Source organism: Carcharodon carcharias (assembly GCF_017639515.1).
Source record: "Carcharodon carcharias isolate sCarCar2 chromosome 29 unlocalized genomic scaffold, sCarCar2.pri SUPER_29_unloc_9, whole genome shotgun sequence".
NCBI lineage: Eukaryota > Metazoa > Chordata > Chondrichthyes > Lamniformes > Lamnidae > Carcharodon > Carcharodon carcharias.
The window spans coordinates 523,687-547,132 of record NW_024470682.1 but is presented as its reverse complement, the minus strand read 5'-3'; the positions used below and the strand labels follow the sequence as shown (position 1 = coordinate 547,132).

Genomic DNA, 23,446 nt, shown 5'->3' with positions numbered 1-23,446 from the left:
AGGTCTGTCAATTGATCCAGTACATTTGGCACAACAGAAATGCCAGCAGCTACAAGAGGGAACAGTGAAAAATTCTACAGGAACTGTGGAAATATCATTGAAAGGGTGGCCTGATTCAACTTGACCTCATTGGGATAAGCGAGGCATCTCCCAGGGAGCCATTTTTAATGGCAGGCATCGCATCATACCGGAACCTTTGTGATCATATATTCTTCAACAACTTCATCCCTCACATATGGGCACAGATCAGACAAGGAGACTCACAAGAGATATAGTCCCTGGCCAGGTACGAACAATGACCATGAAGTCGTTGTAGGGAAGTACTAGGCTTGTCAAGAGGATGAGCCAAGTCAACACAAAGAACCACTGATTCCACAGGAAATTCCTGCCCATTCTTAGTCCAAAATCACATCTGAATCCTTTCATGTCCATGTCACCGACTTCATCGTCATCGTCGACAGCTTTACCAGATATCCCGTTATTCAAAAATAGCACAACACACCAAGCACAACTGGTGCACACACTCTAAGCACTATTTTCAGTTTATTTGGTGAACCTAGGGACATGATTACAGATAATCTGGAATATCAATCACACTACTTCTTCTCCTCATTACCCCAGATCTAACAGCCTAGCTGAATGAATGATTCACACAGTGAAATCCCTGATTCTCAAATGTAGACAGGCCAAGCAAGATCCACACATTGCAATGTTACATCCGAGATCAACACCTACAACTGCAACTTTGTTAAATTCATTCATGGGATGTGGGAGTCACTGGCCAGGCCAGGATTTATTACCCATCCCTAATGTAAGAGTCAACCACATTGATGTGGAGTCTGGAGTCACATGTCGGCCAGACAATTTTGTTCCCTAAAGGGCACTGATGAACCAGGTGGGATTTCCAACAATGGTTTTGTGGTCATCACTAGACTTTGAATTTCATATTTTTATTAAATTCAAATTCCATCATCTATTATGACAGGATTTGAACCCATATTCTCAGGACATTACCCTGGGTCTCTGAATAACTCGTCCAGCAACAATACCACTACACCATCACCTCACCTTATTCCATCACTGACAGAGATCATGTTTGGTGGGCCAGTAGTGACCAATTTCGCTACTCTTACCCATTCTACTCTCTCAGAAACCAGAGGGCAACTTTTAAAACTACAAGAGAAGATAAGGAATGTTCATGATAAAAATGGAGGTGCAGAGTTGCCAAGTTTACAGTTGGGACAAGTTCACATCCAGGATCCCACAGAAGGTTCATGACCACCAGCCGAGGTGACAAGGATTTGTTCAGAACCAAGGGCCTATGGAGTCAAACACACAAGGGCACAGCAGTGAGGCGGAACCGAGGATAAATCAGATCCATTCCCGCTCCTATTCCATCGAGGAGAAGATCCCACATGAAATCAGGAACAACATCCAAGGGTGACAATCCCACAGATCACTGTGAGCAGTTAAAGACACCTCCAGACAAAAAACCATCACAAGATCTGGGTGTACCAGAAGGTTAAATCCACACTTTAGAGACTCAAATATTCAACAGTTCCATACACTTATGTAATTGTCAATAAATATGAACATATTATGAGAAACCTCTTGTTCCCTGTCCTTCTCAAAGATCCATTCCTGCAGCAGGAGCCTGAAGAGTTATTGAAAAGGGACTTAATTTATCGGATTGTAGAATGATCCGGAACAGAAGGAAGCCATTTGGCCCATCGAGCCTGTGCTGTGCCTTTGAAAGATCTGTCCAATAAGCCCCACTCTCACCTCTGCTGTCTCCTCCACAGCCCTGCAAAATGTCCCCTTCAAGTATTTATCCAGTTCCCCTTCTGAAATTTCCTGTTGAATCTGCTTCCACCGCCCTTTCAGGCAGTGAGTCAATGGTCTCTCTCTGAGTTGCAAAGTGATAAGATTCAATGAAATATAAACTCTGCAGCAGATCAGAAACAATCATGATAACTCAGAATATTTGACAGTTTTACATACAGACAGCTTTGCCTCCCTTCTCTCTATCAGTTATCTTGATATCTTATTTTCTAGCATGGTGAGAAGGGACAAGAAGTGTGACGCTGAACTGCCTGTCTAATCTAAGAGCTTCTGTGTTGTCTTCATGGGAAATTCTGACTAAAATCAGCAAGAGAGAAAAATTTCAGGGCATTGATATCGGAGTGCTTGCATCAGGATAGACTTCATCCCCCAGTTTTTATCCCTGCTTCTCTATTCAGCCGATCGCTCCCCTGTCACTCGCTGACCTACACTGGCTCCCAGTCCAGCAATGCCTCAATTTTCAAAATCTCTTCATTGATTACTTATCCCTCCATCCTCCCTCTCTACTCCCTATCACTGTCACCTCCTCCTGCCCTGAAACCCTTTGAGGTCTCTGCTGTCCTGCAGTTCTGCTGTCAGACAGGGAGTCAGTGTGTATCAGTGAGCACAGGGGTGATGGGTGAATGGGACTTGGTGTGAGTTTGTACACTGGCTCACTGCTGAATCGGTTCCCTTTCAGAGCTCAATAAGAATTTTCTTTTACAAAGACTATTAACCATAAATCTGTCCGAGCTGACGATGATATTACCTTGGAGAAGTGACAGGAGGAACTAAGATTTCCCAAACATTGTCCACTCCCAGATATTCCGTTAGCTTCTCACTCTCAAGCTGTGAAAGAGAAAGGTGTTAATGAGACCTCACCTCTTGTCCGACAGCTCTCAAGAGATCAGAACTGCTTTTAGATAATGTCTTCACAGACTAATTTGGTTCTCTGTGGGATGATAGGTGCTCTGCAGAGAATTAAAAAGCTTTAAAAAAATAAATCAATGAAGTACTTGCATTTCTATATCACCTTTCACCACCTCAGGATGTCCCAAAGCTCATGTCTCTGTACTTCCCTCATCCCTTGAGCTAGAAAGATGTTCTGTACAACAGACTTGAGACTCACACCCAGATCTCAATAATGAGTAGAAATCTTTCAAAGGCATCAATCATTGGAATCTGATTTTATAAAGTCACAACATCAACAAAGGACGGTGTTGGACGTGGAAGTGAATTCCAATCGTTCCGTTACTTACCCAGTACCTGTCCGAATGCTCGCCTGGGGAGGAACTGCCCACACGCTCTGCTTGGGCTGAATGACCTCTTCCTGTGCTGCTCCCTCTGTGTATTTAATTAGAAATGGTTGATGTGTCACTGTGAACTAAAATAGGAAGTGGTTAGTACCAAGTGAGAAAGCAGCTCTTTGCCTCGCACTGTTAGAAAACTGTTAACCCTTTGCTTGCCAATAATGTGGCTGAAGGGCCATCGACTGTTCACATGCAACAAACTCGAGGGGGTTCAACGGGCCTCCTCCTGTTCCTGTGTAACAGGCTCAAGGGGCTGAATGGGCCTCCTCCTGTTCCTGTGTAACAGACTCGAGGGGGCTGAATGGGCCTCCTCCTGTTCCTGTGTAACAGGCTCGATGGGCTGAATGGGCCTCCTCCTGTCCCAGTGTGACATGCTGGAGTGTCTGAATATGCCTCACCATGTTCCTGTGTAACAGGCTTTGGAGGGGCTGAATGTGCCTCCTCCTGTTCCTGTGTAATAGGCTCCAGGGGCCTAATGGGCCTCCCCCTGTCCTTATGTAACATGCTTGAGAGTCTGAATGTGCCTCCTCCTGTTATTGTGAAACAGGCTCACGAGGCTGAATGGATCTCCTCCTGTTCCTCTGTTACAGGTTAGAGGGGCTGAATGGGCCTCCTCCTGTTCCTCTGTTACAGGTAAGAGGGGCTGAATGAGCCTCCTCCTGTTCCAGTGTAACAGGCTCAAGGGGTTGAATGGGCCTCCTTCATATCTTGTGTGAGAGGCTCTTGGGCCTGAATGTGCCTCCTCCTGTTCCTGTGTAACAGGCTCAAGGGAGCTGAATAGCCTAGTCCTCTTGATGTCTAACAGGCTCATGGGGCTGAATGGGACTCCTCCAGTTCCTGTGTAACAGGCTTGAGGGGCTGAAAGGACCTCCTCCTGTTCTTGTGTAACAGCCTTGAGTGGCTGAATGGCCTCCTCCTGTCCCTGTCTAACAGTCGAAAGGGGGCTGAATGGGCCTCCTCCTGTTCCGGTGTTACAGGCTCATAGGGCCGAATCGGTCTTCTCCTTTCCTTTGTAACAGGCTCGAGGGGTCTGAATGGGCCTCCTCCTGTTCCTGCATAACAGTCTTGAGTGGCTGTATTGGCCTCCTCCTATTCCTGTCATACAGGCTTGATGGGCTGAATGGACCTCCTCTTGTCCTTGTGTAACAGGCTCGAGGGTGCTGAATGTGCCTCCTCCTGTTCTTGTGTAACAGGCGCAAGGGACTGAATGGGCCTCCCGTTCTCCCTGTGTAACAGGCTCGAGAGGCTGAATGGACCTCCTCTTGTTCTTGTGTAACAGCCTTGAGTGGATGAATGTGCCTCCTCCTGTTCCTTTGCAACAGGCTTGAGGGACTGGATGGGCCTCCTCCTGTTCCTGTGTGACAGTCTCAGTGGGGCTGAATGGCCTCCTCCTGTTCCTGTGTAACAGGCTCGAGGGGGCTGAATGGGCCTCCTCTTGTTCCTGCATAACAGTCTTGAGTGGCTGTATTGGCCTCTTCCTATTCCTGTCTAACAGGCTTGAAGGGGCTGAATGGAGCTCTTCATGTTCCTGTGTAACAGGCTCGTTTAGCTGAATGGGCCTCCTCCTGTTCCTGTGTAACAGGCTCCAGGGGCTGAATGGGCCTCTTCCTATTCCTGTGTAACAAGTTGAGGGGGCTGAATGGATCTCCTGTTCCTGTGTAACAGGCTCAAGGGAACTGGTTGGGTCTCCTCCTGTTCCTGTGTTACAGGCTCATGGGACTGAATCGCCTTCTCCTGTTCTTCTGTAAAATGCTCAAGGGACTGAATGGGCCTCTTCGTGTTCCTGAGTAACAGGCTCAGGTGCTGTATGGGCCTCCTGCTGTTCCTGTGTAACAGGCCCAAGGGACTGAATGGCCTCCTCTCATTAAAAATAAATACTGCAGATGCTGTAAATCTGAAATAAAAACAGAAAATGCTGCATTAACTCAGCAGGTCTGGCAGCAGATGTGGAGAGAGAAACAGAGTTTTGGCTTTGAGACTGTGAAGAAGGGTCATACGGACTCGAAATGTTAATTCTGTTTATCTCTGCACAGATGCTGCCAGACCTACTCAGTTTCTCCAGCATTTTCTGTTTTAATTTCAGGTGCCATCTTGTTCCTGTGTAGCAGGCTCGAGGGGGCTGAATGGCCTCCTCCTGTTCCTATTCAATGAGCAGTCAAAGCATGTGTCTGATTTTGGACCTCGAAACCAAATCTGTCCTCACCTCATTAACAGAGAAAATGACCAGTTACAGATCAATGCAGGAAGATTATTTATTTTCCCAATCTTTGATCCAAGCATCTCATCAAACACAGAGCGGAACCAGGATCGAGGATGTTTGTCTCTGTAATCTGTAACACATCGCACAGTTCACCCATCCACTCAGCCTTCAGGATGGATGCTAATTGTACTCTCCAAGAATGAAAGACTAAAATGGTGGTTTATTGCAGTTATATCTCATTCTGTTATCAAAGCTGTCTCATCCATCCATGACATACTGAAGAAGATAAACCTGCAACCAATTTTTCACATCATAATTTCCTATGTTCATTGGCAACATCAATGTAAACATGTCACGCTGAAATGATGTCCTCCCACCAGTGGTGGCACTGTAGCACATCTGTTATCCTCCAAACTGCAGGGAATTTCTCAAATCTCCAATCAAATTGTTTCCCTGTTTCCCAGATTGTTGTTCGTTTCGCTGTTTAACGATGAAGTGTAAAATCCAAATAAATATCTGAAAATACATTTGACTGTAAAATGGTGAGTAAATTATCCCGATGTCCTCTGCTGCAATTATCCACCGATCCTGCATTTCCTGAAGTCTACACTGGCTGATGAATATTCTGTAAACACTGACAGACAGGAAGGTGAATAACAGAATGAAAATTAACTCATAATCACAGACACGGGATTTAATTTGTCCGTCCTGTCCTGGTACATCATCGAACAATATCTAAAGACATTTACAATCAGAATGGAGAGAAGGATGTTTCCAACAGTGAGGGACAATTTTGAAGGAGGATGTTCAAATTGAAACCCACAGACAACCAACCTGGATAGATCATTCCGAAGAAATTCCATCAGATTGTAACAAGAGGTTTAAATCTATTTCCTGGGAGTGAGTTCCTGTGGATATTAGGAAGGTAAATTGGAGTTTTGAATGATTCTCCCGTTCTGTATTCTCCCCACACTGTGTGTGTCTCATTCTTGCTCAGTTTATAAATTCCCATAAACAGAATCCTCGGCAAAATCACAGTTTGCGTAAAGATCATCATCTGTATCAGGATTGACTCCGCGGTTAGATTTCATTTCCAGAACCTTCTCATCTTTCTTCTGTAATAGAAACAGAAATGATCAGATTGACAATCAGAGTGATCAGTGTTTAGTATTATTGATCCAAATCAAAAATTCCACCCACAATAGATACATTAATTATTGACACTGAACGGTGTTTGATTATTGATACTGAACGGGGTTTGATTATTGATACTGAACAGGGTTTGATTATTGATTCTGAACTGGGATTGATTATTGATTCTGAACAGGGTTTGATTATTGATTCTGAATGGGGTTTGATTATTGATACTGAACAGGGTTTGATTATTGATTCTGAACTGGGATTGATTATTGATTCTGAACAGGGTTTGATTATTGATATTGAACGGGGTTTGATTATTGATACTGAACGGGGTTTGATTATTGATACTGAACAGGGTTTGATTATTGATTCTGAACTGGGATTGATTATTGATTCTGAACAGGGTTTGATTATTGATTCTGAATGGGGTTTGATTATTGATTCTGAATGGGGTTTGATTATTGATACTGAATGGGGTTTGATTATTGATACTGAACGGGGTTTGATTATTGATACTGAACGGGGTTTGATTATTGATTCTGAATGGGGTTTGATTATTGATACTGAACGGGGTTTGATTATTGATTCTGAACGGGGTTTGATTATTGATACTGAACAGGGTTTGATTATTGATTCTGAACTGGGATTGATTATTGATTCTGAACAGGGTTTGATTATTGATTCTGAATGGGGTTTGATTATTGATTCTGAATGGGGTTTGATTATTGATACTGAATGGGGTTTGATTATTGATTCTGAACGGGGTTTGATTATTGATTCTGAATGGGGTTTGATTATTGATACTGAACGGGGTTTGATTATTGATTCTGAACGGGGTTTGATTATTGATACTGAACAGGGTTTGATTATTGATTCTGAACTGGGATTGATTATTGATTCTGAACAGGGTTTGATTATTGATTCTGAATGGGGTTTGATTATTGATTCTGAATGGGGTTTGATTATTGATACTGAATGGGGTTTGATTATTGATACTGAACGGGGTTTGATTATTGATACTGAACGGGGTTTGATTATTGATTCTGAACGGGGTTTGATTATTGATTCTGAACGGGGTTTGATTATTGATACTGAACAGGGTTTGATTATTGACACTGAACGGGGTTTGATTATTGATACTGAACGGGGTTTGATTATTGATTCTGAACGGGGTGTGATTATTGATACTGAACGGGGTTTGATTATTGATACTGAACAGGGTTTGATTATTGATTCTGAACGGAGTTTGATTATTGATTCTGAACGGGGTTTGATTATTGATTCTGAACGGGGTTTGATTATTGATTCTGAACGGGGTTTGATTATTGATACTGAACGGGGTTTGATTATTGATACTGAACAGGGTTTGATTATTTAATACTGAACGGGGTTTGATTATTGATACTGAATGGGGTTTGATTATTGATACTGAATGGGGTTTGATTATTGATACTGAATGGGGTTTGATTATTGATACTGAACAGGGTTTGATTATTGATTCTGAACTGGGATTGATTATTGATTCTGAACAGGGTTTGATTATTGATTCTGAATGGGGTTTGATTATTGATACTGAATGGGGTTTGATTATTGATACTGAACGGGGTTTGATTATTGATACTGAACGGGGTTTGATTATTGATACTGAATGGGGTTTGATTATTGATACTGAACGGGGTTTGATTATTGATACTGAACGGGGTTTGATTATTGATTCTGAACGGGGTGTGATTATTGATTCTGAACGGGGTTTGATTATTGATACTGAACGGGGTTTGATTATTGATTCTGAACGGGGTGTGATTATTGATTCTGAACGGGGTGTGATTATTGATTCTGAACGGGGTTTGATTATTGATACTGAACGGGGTGTGATTATTGATTCTGAACAGGGTTTGATTATTGATTCTGAACGGGGTTTGATTATTGATACTGAACGGGGTTTGATTATTGATTCTGAACAGGGTTTGATTATTGATTCTGAACGGGGTTTGATTATTGATTCTGAACGGGGTGTGATTATTGATACTGAACGGGGTTTGATTATTGATTCTGAAAGGGGTGTGATTATTGATTCTGAACGGGGTTTGATTATTGATACTGAACGGGGTGTGATTATTGATACTGAACAGGGTTTGATTATTGATACTGAACGGGGTTTGATTATTGATGCTGAACGGGGTTTGATTATTGATTCTGAACGGGGTGTGATTATTGATTCTGAACGGGGTTTGATTATTGATACTGAACAGGGTTTGATTATTGATATTGAACGGGGTTTGATTATTGATACTGAACGGGGTTTGATTATTGATACTGAACGGGGTTTGATTATTGATACTGAACGGGGTTTGATTATTGATTCTGAACGGGGTTTGATTATTGATTCTGAACGGGGTTTGATTATTGATACTGAACGGGGTTTGATTATTGATACTGAACGGGGTTTGATTATTGATTCTGAACGGGGTTTGATTATTGATTCTGAACGGGGTTTGATTATTGATACTGAACGGGGTTTGATTATTGATTCTGAACGGGGTTTGATTATTGATACTGAACAGGGTGTGATTATTGATACTGAACGGGGTTTGATTATTGATTCTGAAAGGGGTTTGATTATTGACACTGAACGGGGTTTGATTATTGATACTGAACGGGGTTTGATTATTGATTCTGAACGGGGTTTGATTATTGATACTGAACGGGGTTTGATTATTGATTCTGAAAGGGGTTTGATTATTGACACTGAACGGGGTTTGATTATTGATACTGAACGGGGTTTGATTATTGATTCTGAACGGGGTTTGATTATTGATTCTGAACGGGGTTTGATTATTGATACTGAACGGGGTTTGATTATTGATACTGAACGGGGTTTGATTATTGATTCTGAAAGGGGTTTGATTATTGACACTGAACGGGGTTTGATTATTGATACTGAACGGGGTTTGATTATTGATACTGAACGGGGTTTGATTATTGATTCTGAACGGGGTTTGATTATTGATTCTCAACGGGGTTTGATTATTGATGCTGAACGGGGTTTGATTATTGATTCTGAACGGGGTTTGATTATTGATTCTGAACGGGGTTTGATTATTGATACTGAACGGGGTTTGATTATTGATACTGAACGGGGTTTGATTATTGATACTGAACGGGGTTTGATTATTGATACTGAACGGGGTTTGATTATTGATACTGAACGGGGTGTGATTATTGATTCTGAACGGGGTGTGATTATTGATTCTGAACGGGGTTTGATTATTGATTCTGAACGGGGTGTGATTATTGATTCTGAACGGGGTTTGATTATTGATTCTGAACGGGGTGTGATTATTGATACTGAACGGGGTGTGATTATTGATACTGAACGGGGTTTGATTATTGATTCTGAACGGGGTGTGATTATTGATTCTGAACGGGGTTTGATTATTGATACTGAACGGGGTTTGATTATTGATTCTGAACGGGGTGTGATTATTGATTCTGAACGGGGTTTGATTATTGATTCTGAACGGGGTGTGATTATTGATTCTGAACGGGGTTTGATTATTGATACTGAACGGGGTGTGATTATTGATACTGAACGGGGTGTGATTATTGATACTGAACGGGGTTTGATTATTGATACTGAACGGGGTGTGATTATTGATACTGAACGGGGTTTGATTATTGATACTGAACGGGGTTTGATTATTGATACTGAACGGGGTTTGATTATTGATACTGAACGGGGTTTGATTATTGATACTGAACGGGGTTTGATTATTGATACTGAACGGGGTTTGATTATTGATACTGAACGGGGTTTGATTATTGATACTGAACGGGGTTTGATTATTGATTCTGAACGGGGTTTGATTATTGATACTGAACGGGGTGTGATTATTGATACTGAACGGGGTTTGATTATTGATACTGAACGGGGTTTGATTATTGATACTGAACGGGGTTTGATTATTGATACTGAACGGGGTTTGATTATTGATTCTGAACGGGGTGTGATTATTGATTCTGAACGGCGTTTGATTATTGATACTGAACGGGGTTTGATTATTGATTCTGAACGGGGTGTGATTATTGATTCTGAACGGGGTTTGATTATTGACACTGAACGGGGTTTGATTATTGATACTGAACGGGGTTTGATTATTGATACTGAACGGGGTTTGATTATTGATACTGAACGGGGTTTGATTATTGATTCTGAACGGGGTTTGATTATTGATTCTGAACGGGGTTTGATTATTGATACTGAACGGGGTTTGATTATTGATACTGAACGGGGTTTGATTATTGATACTGAACGGGGTGTGATTATTGATACTGAACGGGGTGTGATTATTGATACTGAACGGGGTTTGATTATTGATACTGAACGGGGTGTGATTATTGATACTGAACGGGGTGTGATTATTGATACTGAACGGGGTTTGATTATTGATACTGAACGGGGTGTGATTATTGATACTGAACGGGGTTTGATTATTGATACTGAACGGGGTTTGATTATTGATACTGAACGGGGTGTGATTATTGATACTGAACGGGGTTTGATTATTGATACTGAACGGGGTTTGATTATTGATACTGAACGGGGTTTGATTATTGATACTGAACGGGGTTTGATTATTGATACTGAACGGGGTTTGATTATTGATACTGAACGGGGTTTGATTATTGATACTGAACGGGGTTTGATTATTGATTCTGAACGGGGTTTGATTATTGATTCTGAACGGGGTTTGATTATTGATTCTGAACGGGGTTTGATTATTGATTCTGAACGGGGTTTGATTATTGATACTGAACGGGGTTTGATTATTGATACTGAACGGGGTTTGATTATTGATTCTGAACGGGGTTTGATTATTGATACTGAACGGGGTTTGATTATTGATTCTGAACGGGGTTTGATTATTGATACTGAACGGGGTTTGATTATTGATACTGAACGGGGTTTGATTATTGATACTGAACGGGGTTTGATTATTGATACTGAACGGGGTTTGATTATTGATACTGAACGGGGTTTGATTATTGATTCTGAACGGGGTTTGATTATTGATACTGAACGGGGTTTGATTATTGATACTGAACGGGGTTTGATTATTGATACTGAACGGGGTTTGATTATTGATACTGAACGGGGTTTGATTATTGATACTGAACGGGGTTTGATTATTGATACTGAACGGGGTTTGATTATTGATACTGAACGGGGTTTGATTATTGATACTGAACGGGGTTTGATTATTGATACTGAACGGGGTTTGATTATTGATTCTGAACAGGGTTTGATTATTGATACTGAACGGGGTTTGATTATTGATACTGAACGGTGTTTGATTATTGATACTGAACGGGGTGTGATTATTGATACTAAACGGGGTTTGATTATTGATTCTGAACGGGATTTGATTATTGATACTGAACGGGGTTTGATTATTGATTCTGAACGGGGTTTGATTATTGATACTGAACGGGGTTTGATTATTGATTCTGAACGGGGTGTGATTATTGATACTGAACAGGGTTTGATTATTGATTCTGAACGGGGTATGATTATTGATACTGAACAGGGTTTGATTATTGATACTGAACAGGGTTTGATTATTGATACTGAACGGGGTTTGATTATTGATACTGAACAGGGTTTGATTATTGATACTGAACGGGGTTTGATTATTGATACTGAACAGGGTTTGATTATTGATACTGAACAGGGTTTGATTATTGATACTGAACGGGGTTTGATTATTGATACTGAACGGTGTTTGATTATTGATACTGAACGGGGTTTGATTATTGATACTGAACGGGGTTTGATTATTGATACTGAACGGGGTTTGATTATTGATACTGAACGGGGTTTGATTATTGATTCTGAACGGGGTTTGATTATTGATACTGAACGTGGTTTGATTATTGATTCTGAACGGGGTGTGATTATTGATACTGAACGGGGTTTGATTATTGATACTGAACGAGGTTTGATTATTGATACTGAACGGGGTTTGATTATTGATACTGAACGGTGTTTGATTATTGATACTGAACGGGGTGTGATTATTGATTCTGAACGGGGTGTGATTATTGATACTGAACGGGGTTTGATTATTGATACTCAACGGGGTTTGATTATTGATACTGAACGGGGTTTGATTATTGATCCTGAACGGGGTGTGATTATTGATTCTGAACGGGGTTTGATTATTGATTCTGAACGGGGTTTGATTATTGATACTGAACGGGGTTTGATTATTGATACTGAACGGGGTTTGATTATTGATTCTGAACGGGGTTTGATTATTGATACTGAACAGGGTTTGATTATTGACACTGAACGGGGTTTGATTATTGATACTGAACGGGGTTTGATTATTGATTCTGAACGGGGTTTGATTATTGATACTGAACGGGGTTTGATTATTGATACTGAACGGGGTGTGATTATTGATACTGAACGGGGTTTGATTATTGATACTGAACGGGGTTTGATTATTGATACTGAACGGGGTGTGATTATTGATACTGAACGGGGTTTGATTATTGATACTGAACGGGGTGTGATTATTGATGCTGAACGGGGTGTGATTATTGATACTGAACGGGGTTTGATTATTGATCCTGAACGGGGTGTGATTATTGATACTGAACGGGGTTTGATTATTGATTCTGAACGGGGTGTGATTATTGATACTGAACGGGGTTTGATTATTGATTCTGAACGGGGTGTGATTATTGATACTGAACGGGGTTTGATTATTGATACTGAACGGGGTTTGATTATTGATTCTGAACGGGGTTTGATTATTGATTCTGAACGGGGTGTGATCATTGATACTGAACGGGGTTTGATTATTGATTCTGAACGGGGTGTGATTATTGATACTGAACAGGGTTTGATTATTGATCCTGAACGGGGTATGATTATTGATACTGAACGGGGTTTGATTATTGATTCTGAACGGGATTTGATTATTGATACTGAACGGGGTTTGATTATTGATTCTGAACGGGGTTTGATTATTGATCCTGAACGGGGTTTGATTATTGATACTGAACGGGGTTTGATTATTGATACTGAACAGGGTTTGATTATTGATACTGAACGGGGTTTGATTATTGATACTGAACAGGGTTTGATTATTGATACTGAACAGGGTTTGATTATTGATACTGAACGGGGTTTGATTATTGATACTGAACGGGGTTTGATTATTGATACTGAACGGGGTTTGATTATTGATACTGAACGGGGTTTGATTATTGATTCTGAACGGGGTTTGATTATTGATACTGAACGTGGTTTGATTATTGATTCTGAACGGGGTGTGATTATTGATACTGAACGGGGTTTGATTATTGATACTGAACGGGGTGTGATTATTGATTCTGAACGGGGTGTGATTATTGATACTGAACGGGGTTTGATTATTGATACTGAACGGGGTTTGATTATTGATACTGAACGGGGTTTGATTATTGATCCTGAACGGGGTGTGATTATTGATTCTGAACGGGGTTTGATTATTGATTCTGAACGGGGTTTGATTATTGATACTGAACGGGGTTTGATTATTGATACTGAACGGGGTTTGATTATTGATTCTGAACGGGGTGTGATTATTGATACTGAACGGGGTTTGATTATTGATCCTGAACGGGGTTTGATTATTGATACTGAACGGGGTGTGATTATTGATACTGAACGGGGTTTGATTATTGATACTGAACGGGGTTTGATTATTGATACTGAACGGGGTTTGATTATTGATACTGAACGGGGTTTGATTATTGATACTGAACGGGGTTTGATTATTGATACTGAACGGGGTTTGATTATTGATACTGAACGGGGTTTGATTATTGATACTGAACGGGGTTTGATTATTGATACTGAACGGGGTTTGATTATTGATACTGAACGGGGTTTGATTATTGATACTGAACGGGGTGTGATTATTGATACTGAACGGGGTTTGATTATTGATACTGAACGGGGTTTGATTATTGATACTGAACGGGGTGTGATTATTGATACTGAACGGGGTTTGATTATTGATACTGAACGGGGTGTGATTATTGATGCTGAACGGGGTGTGATTATTGATACTGAACGGGGTTTGATTATTGATCCTGAACGGGGTGTGATTATTGATTCTGAATGGGGTGTGATTATTGATACTGAACGGGGTGTGATTATTGATCCTGAACGGGGTGTGATTATTGATACTGAACGGGGTGTGATTATTGATACTGAACGGTGTTTGATTATTGATTCTGAACGGGGTTTGATTATTGATTCTGAACGGGGTTTGATTATTGATACTGAACGGGGTTTGATTATTGATACTGAACGGGGTTTGATTATTGATTCTGAATGGGGTGTGATTATTGATACTGAACGGGGTGTGATTATTGATCCTGAACGGGGTGTGATTATTGATACTGAACGGGGTTTGATTATTGATACTGAACGGGGTGTGATTATTGATACTGAATGGGGTTTGATTATTGATACTGAACGGGGTGTGATTATTGATCCTGAACGGGGTGTGATTATTGATCCTGAATGGGGTGTGATTATTGATACTGAACGGTGTTGGGTGTGAGTTTGGTTGGGTTTGGGAGTGACTGTATAAAACATTGCAGATACAGGACTGGAGCAGCCATATCAATAACCAGGCTACTGGAGCAGCTGAGAGGCTGGGGATCCTGTGGTGTGTGACTCACCTGATTCCTCAAAGCCCAACCACGCTCACAGTTTTCATAAACAGGACCTCGATATTCATCAACACGATGGTTCGATTTGATTCCTGCTTTCCCCTCGCCTCTCTTCTGTAATAGAGATGGAAATGGACAGAGGGACAATCAACATGATGTGTATTTGGTGTTGGGTTTGATTATTGGGGAGAGAGTTCCAGATTTCCACTCCCCTTTGTGTGAAGAAGTGCTTCCTGACATCACCCCTGAACGGCCTGGCTCCAATCTGAACTTCCAGCCCCCTTGTTCTGGACTCCACCCGACCCCCACCACCCACCCCCACCCGAGAAAGTAGCTTCTCTCTATCGACCCTATCGAGCGTTTAATCATTTTGAACCCCTCAATTAGATCACTCCTTAATCTTCTAGACCCGAGGGAATATAATCGTAGACTGTGTATAACCTGTCTGCATAATTTAACCAGAAAGATGTTCTGTACAACAGACTTGAGCCTCACACCCAGACCTCAATAATCAGTAGAAATCTTTCAAAGTCATCAATCATTGGAATGTGCCTTTATAAAGTCACAATAAAGGACGGTGTTGGTCGTGGAAGTGAATTCCAATCGTTCCGTTACTTACCCAGGACCTGTCCGAAAGCTCGCCTGGGGAGGAACTGCCCACACGCTCTGCTTGGGCTGAATGACCTCTTCCTGTGTTGCTCCCTCTGTGTATTTAATGAGAAAGGGTTGATGTGTCTCTGTGAGTCAAATCAGGAATCGGGGAACAATTGTGAAAACCCTTTCAATGAAACGTAGGGCCTTAGTGTTGTGTTGTAACAAACTGTTAACCCTTTGTGTCCTGACTCTGTGACATGATTCCTGTGTAAAGCTGAGCAGTCGTTGAGCGAGTTTCAATTCACTGCTCACTCCAGGTGTTGAGGTGGATCTTCTGAAGGAGCAGATGTTGCTCAGCGCTACTTTAAAATGTGAGAGACTGAACAACGTGTAAGAGCAAGAGAGAAAGAATGAGAAGGAGAGCATTTTAGTGGAGTTAAGAGAGAGAGCGAATGAGAGAGAGAGAATGAGAAGGAGAGCAGAAGTGGAGCTAAGAGAGAGTGTGAATTAGACAGTGAAAATGGAAAGAGATTGCATTCACTAACAAAAGAAATGTCTTCATTTATATATCCCCTTTCACATCCTCAGGAAGTCACAAGGTATTTTATGGTCCAGGTCAACACTGCCTTTTACAGGACTGAGTTGTGAAACATTGAGTGTTGGATGAGATGTTAAACAGTGAGTTAACATCAAAGCTCTTCAGGGGTTGTGAAGGGTTTTGGGTTGTGAAAGGTGCTATAGAAATGCAAGTTCTTTCTATAAGGAGAGAAGGATTAAGAAAATATGTTCAAAGACAACCAATTAAACCTTCACACTTACTTTCTCACACACATGAAGATGAAGAATCCACTCAGTCCAACACTCAAACAGATTCCAGCTCCAAGCAATCCTGCTTTCCATTCATTGGAATCTCGCCCTGTAAAATCAGCCAATGAATGACTCCGGTACAGTTTGAGAATGGTTCCCTATGTACATGTAGTAATTCTGAACTTGTGAAGTGATATTGTCTATGCATGAAAGGTCTATTCAAATAACATTTATCTATGTAATATTTATTGATAATATCCATGTACATGCAGGTTTCTATAAGGAGGATTCACATATAACAGAGGTGCCAAGCTGCTGAGGTGACACACAGGACTACATACACGCCAAACAGCGGAAACAACATGCTATAGACAGAGCAAAGCGATCCCACAACCAACGGGTCAGATCTAAGCTCTGCAGTCCTGCCACATCCAGTCATGAATGGTGATGGACTATTAAAGATCTAACAGGACGAGGATGTTCCACAAATATCCCCATCCTTAATGATGGGGGAGCTCAGCACATCAGTGCAAACGACAAGGCTGAAGCATTGGCAACCATGTTCAGCCAGAAGTGCTGAGTGGATGATCCATCTCGGCCTCCTCCAGAGGGTCCCAGCATCACAGATGTCAGCTTTCAGACAATTCGATTGACTCCACGTGACATCAGGAATCAGCTGATGATACTGGATGCAGCAAAGGCTATTGGCCCTGGCAACAACCCGGCAACAGGAAATAATTTGGCTACAAGAGCGGGTCAGAGGCTGGGAACTCTGCGGTGAGTAACTCACCTCCTGACTCCCCAAAGCCTGTCCCCCATTGACAAGGCACGAGTCAGGAGTGTGATGGAATAATCTCCAATTGGCTGGATAAGTGCAGCTCCAACAACACTCAAGAAGCTCGACAGCATCCAGGAGCAGCTTGTTTGATCGACAGCCCATCCACCAGCATAAACATTCATACCCTCCACCACTGGCACACAATGGCAGCAATGTGCACCATCTACAAGATGCACTGCAGCAACTCACCAAGGCTCCTTCGACAGCACCTTCCAAACCCTTAACCTCTTCCGCCAAGACTGTTCCAAGTCAGTGAGGTGTGTGACTTGGAGCCGAAATTGAGGTGGTGGTCTGCCCTGTGACTTGGAACTATATCGGCCATTCCTTCACCGTGACTGGGACAAAATTCTGGAACTCCCTCCCTAACAGCATTGTGGGTGCACCTACACCACATGGAGTGCAGTGGTTAAAGAAGGCAGCTCACTACCACCTGCTCAAGGGACAGTTACAGATGGGCAATAATTTCTGGCCTTGTCAACAATGCCCACATCCCATGAGCTAATAACAAGAGAATGTAGAATTCTGTGTAACTCACGTTCCACAGTGATGGTTATGAACCCCTCCACTGCTCCATGTTCATTCTCTGCCACACACTGATAGTCTCCAGTGTCCCTGGATGTAACATGAGGAATCACCAACCACAGCTCATTGTTGGAACTTGTTCTGTTCATTGGGACATTAAGATGTCGCCACGTCAGGTTAGAAGCTGGGAGGCTCTCGACAGAGCAGATTATCATTGCAGAATTCCCCTCAATTATGTTGATCGATGAAGCGTTAATCATATCAAACAAAGTAATTGAGAGGTTCTGTGGGGCATCTAAAAACATATAAAGATTTTAATGTGAGCAAGCACAGTGCACAGCAAGACTCCATGTATCATCTCTTTGTACCTGATGTCTGAATACAATTCCAGGCACCTTTCCTCAGCATGAGTTCTTCTGTCACATTTATAATGGACACTGCCTATGTAAACTGTCACACTGCAATTGCATTCCCCCACCAGTTGAGGTGCTGTCAATCTAGAATGAAAGAAACTTCCATTCTCATCCTCAGGATTTCGCCAAGGGCATGACAGACAATGAATTGTATTTGATCGATGGAGCACAGAGGGGTAAATCTACAATTCTCTGTTCAGGAGGTTGTTCATCCAATTCAGGTTCTTGTTGATCTGGAGTTTACCTTCCTTCAACACAGAATCAGAGCTGATACCGAGACTCCAGTGCAGTGAGTGTTTGTGTGTGCGTGTGGGAGTGCATTTGTGTATACGTGTTCTAATCTGAGAGAGAAGTTGAAGTCTGTGTACACTCACATTCCACAGTGATGGTTATGAACCTCTCCACTGCTCCATGTTGATTCTCTGCCACACACTGATAGTCTCCAGTGTCCCTGGATGTAACGTGAGGAATCACCAACCACAGCTCATTGTTGGAACTTGTTCTGTTCATTGGGACATTAAGATGTCGCCACATCAGGTTAGAAGCTGGGAAACTCTCGACAGAGCAGATTATCACTGCAGAATTCCCCTCAATTATATTGATCCATGAAGCATTAATCATATCAAGAGAAGTAATTGAGAGATTCTGTGGTGTGTCTGAAAACAAATAAAGATCAGTTACTTACATTGTCTGTGAAGCACTTTGAGAGACCCTGAGAATGTGAAAGGTATGATATCAATGTAGGTTCCTGCACCACAAAGCACTTAATTCAGGCAGACACTACAGCTCAGTGCTGAGGGAGTGCTGTACTGTCGGAGGGTCAGTACTGAGGGAGTGCTGCACTGTTGGAGGGTGGGTACTGTGAAAGCTGCACTGCCGCATAGTCAGTACTGAGTGAGTACTTCACTGTCGGAGAATCAGTACTGAGGGAGTGCTGCACAGTTGGATGGTCAGTACCGAGGGAGTGCCACACTGTCAGAGGGTCAGTACTGAGGGAGTGCTGCACTGTTGGATGGTCAGTACTGAGGGAGTGCTGCACTGTCGGAGGATCAGTACTGAGAGAGTGCTGCATTGTCAGAGGGTCAGTACTGAGGGCGTGCTGCACTGTCGGAGGGTCAGTACTGAGAGTGTGCTGCACTGTCAGAGGGTCATTACTGAGGGAGTGCAGCACTGTTGGATGGTCAGTACTGAGGGAGTGCTGCACTGTCAGAGGGTCAGTACTGAAGGAGTGCTGCACTGTTGGATGGTCAGTACTGAGGGAGTGATGCACTGTCGGAGGGTCAGTACTGAGGGAGTGCTGCACTGTCGGAGGGTCAGTACTGGAAGAATGCTGCACTGTCGGAGGGTCAGTACTGGAAGAGTGCTGCACTGTCAGATGTTCAGTACTGAGGGAGTGCTGCTCTGTCGGATGGTCAGTACTGAGGGAGTGCTGCATTGTCAGAGGGTCAGTACTCGAAGAGTGCTGCACTGTCGGATGGTCAGTACTGAGGGAGTGCTGCTCTGTCGGAGGGTCAGTACTGAGGGAGTGCTGCACTGTCGGATGGTCAGTACTGAGGGAGTGCTGCACTATCGGAGGGTCAGTACTGAGGGAGTGCTACACTGTCGGAGGATCAGTAATTAGGGAGATCTGCACTGTTGGAGGGTGATAAGACCATAAGACCACAAGACGTCAGTTCAGAAGGAGGCCATTCAACCAATCAACTCTGTTCCGTCATTCAATGAGACCATGTCTGATGTGACAATCCTCAACTCCACTTTCCTGCCTCTTCCCCATAGCCTTTGATTCCCTGACTGATTAAAAAACTGTGTATCTCAGCCTTGAATATAATTAATGACCCAGCCTCTGCAGCTCTCTGCAGTAAAGAATTCCACACATTCACTACCCTCTGAGAGAAGAAACTCCTCCTCATCTCTGTCTTAAATGGGTGACCCCTTACTCTGAGATTATGCCCTCTGGTCCTAGACTCTCCCACAAGGGGAAACAACCTCTCAGCATCTACCCTGTCAAGCGCCATAAGAATCTTATATGTTTCAATAAGGTCAGCTCTCATTCTCCTAAACTCCAATGAGTACAGGCTCAACCTACTCAACCTCTCCTCATATGAAAATCCCTCCATTACTCGGATCAACCTAGTGAATCTTCTCTGGACTGCCTCTAATGCCAGTACATCTTTCCTTAGATAAGGGGACCAAAACTGCTCACAGTATTCTAGGTGTGGTATAACTAGTGCCATGTATAGTTTTAGCAAGGCTTCCCTATTTTTATACTCCATTCCCTTTGAAATAAAGGCCAACATTCCACCAGCCTTCCCTATTAACTCTTGAACTTGTATGCTTTTTGAGGACCCCCAAATTCCTCTACGCTTCAGCTTTCCAGTGTCTTTCTCCATTGAAATAATATTCAGCTCCTCTATACATCCTGTCAAAGTGCAGAAGCTCACATTTTCCCACATTATATTCCATATGCCAAGTTGATGCCCACTCACTGAACCTTTCTATGTCCCTCTGTACACTCTTCGTGTCACCCTCACCTCTTGCCATCCCACCTATTTTTGTGTCATCCGCAAACTTGGCGAAAGTACATTAATTTCCCTCATCCAAGTCATTAATATATATTGTAAATAATTGTGGCCCCAGCACTGATCCCTGTGGCACTCCACAGGTTGCCATCCTGAAAATGCCCCCCTTGTCCCAACTCTCTGACTTCTATTAGTTAGCCGATCCTCTATCCATGCTAATATACTACCCCCAACACCATGGGCTGTTATCTTATTAAGTAGCCTTATATGTGTTAATTTACTGAATGCCTTTTGGAAATCCAAATATATTACATCTACTGGTTCCCCTTTATCTATCCTGTTTGTTACCTCCTCAAAAATTCTAATAAATTTGTCATGCATGATTTCCCCTTCATGAAGCCTGTGTGTGATTAAATTATGCATTTCTAAATAGTCTGCTATTACATCCTTTATAATGGACTCTAACATGTTCCCAATGACAGATGTTAAGCTAACTGGCCTATAGTTACCTGTTTGTTGTCTCCCTCCCTTTTTGAATATGGGTGTTACTTTGGCAGTTTTCCAATCCGCTGGGACTTTCCCAGAATCTAAGGATTCTTGGAAGATTAAAAACCAGTACATCCACTATCTCTGCAGCTACTTCCTTAAATATCCTAAGATCCAACCTATCAGGTCCAGGGGACCTTTCAGCCTTGAGACCCATGAGTTTCCCTAGTATTATTCTCTAGTACTGGTTTTGTATTTATTTCCTCCCCCCGCCCCCCTTTTGCCCCTTGATTATTTAGTATTTTTGGAATGCTATTAGTGTGTTCTACCATGAAGACTGATGCAAAGTATTTATTCAACTCCTCTGTCATTTCCTGGTTCCTCATTATTATTTCCCCATCCTAGTTCTCTAAGGGGCCTATGTTCACTTTGGTCTCTCTCTTCCTTTTTATATATTTAAAGAAGCTTTTACTGTCCTTTTTTTTATAATTTGCTAGTTTACCTAGTTTTCTCCCTCTTTATTTATTTTTTGGTCATATTCTGTTGGTTTTTAAAACGTTCCCAATCCTCTGGCTTACCACTAATCTTTGTCATATTGCATGGTTTTTCTTTCAATTTGATACACACCTTAACTTCTTTGGTTAACCGTGGTTGGTTTATTCTCTTCCTACAATCCTTCTTCCTCACTGGGATATATCTTTGTTGTGAGTCATGAGCTATTTTCTTAATGATCTGCCATTGTTCATCCACCATCTTTTCTGCTAAACTCCTTTCCCAGTCCACTCTAGCCAACCCTGCCCTTATTCCTTTGTAGTTACACTTATTTAAGTCCAGCACAGTTGTTTCCGACCCAAGTTTCTCAGTCTCAAACGGAATGCTGAATTATACCATGTTATGGTCACTGTTTTCCAGGGGATCATTTATTCTGAGATCATGTATTAAACCTAAAACAAAAACAGAATTACCTGGAAAAACTCAGCCGGTCTGGCAGCATCGGCGGAGAAGAAAAGAGTTGATGTTTCGAGTCCTCATGACCCTTCAACAGAACTAGGTGAGTCCAAGGAAGGGGTGAAATATAAGCTGGTTTAAGGTGTGTGTGTGTGTGTGTGTTGAGGGGGTGGGGTGGTGGTGGGGGGAGGGCGGCGGGGTTGGGTGAGGGGAGAGAATTGGAGGGGGGGGTGTTGTTGTAGGGCCAAACAAGCAGTGATAGAAGCAGATCATCAAAAGATGTCACAGACAACAGAACAAAAGAACACAGAGGTGTTGAAGTTGGTGATATATATCTAAACAAATGTGCTAATTAAGAATGGATGGTTGGGGAATTAAGTTATAGCTCTTGTGGGGGTGGGGGGAGCATGGCAAAACCTCCTCCAATCAGAGACCACTTGCCAACCAACCAGCACTCTCTTCCCATTAAGTATAAATTGTTGTTCACTTTCTGTTGGTAATCCTGTGAACGGGCTTCTTGATTCCTGTCCTGACATCTTAATGTCCCAATGAACAGAACATGTTCCAACAATGAGCTGTGGTTGGTGATTCCTCACGTTACATCCAGGGACACTGGAGACTATCAGTGTGTGGCAGAGAATGAACATGGAGCAGTGGAGGGGTTCATAACCATCTCTGAGGAACGTGAGTGTACACAGACTTCAACAACTCCCTCAGATTCGAACATTGCACAAACATCCTCAAACATACAGACCTAAATAGACACGTGCAGACACACATATATATGACCACACAGAAAGACACACTCACACACAAACACACTAACACACACTCCCCTGTGGGTTACCTGACCTCCCTCAGTACTGCACTGGAGAGTTGGCCTGAAATCTGGGATTTGTTTTCCCATTCATATTTATGGAAGAATATGGAAATTACTATTACAGACAATTTGATGTATACAGGCAGTCACAGATACTCTCTGCTTCTCCAACTCTCTCTCGCACTTTAAGGAGCTACCTGAAACCTAACCCTTCAACCAATCACCGGTCTCAACTCCTCCTTATCTGATTCTGTGTGATTTATTTTGTGTATCTTAGAGTAAGAGAGAGGTG

General features: G+C 42.3%; 1 long non-coding RNA gene across 1 annotated transcript; it reads right to left on the bottom strand.

The window, feature by feature from the left end:
- Window positions 1-3,108: 3,108 nt before the first annotated feature.
- LOC121274128 lies at window positions 3,109-18,094 on the bottom strand. The gene is made up of 3 exons (XR_005942172.1): window positions 17,982-18,094; window positions 16,621-16,717; window positions 3,109-3,165 (listed from the first exon to the last, which is right to left on the bottom strand). It is a non-coding gene; the product is annotated as an uncharacterized LOC121274128 (long non-coding RNA).
- Between the last annotated feature and the right edge of the window lie 5,352 nt (window positions 18,095-23,446).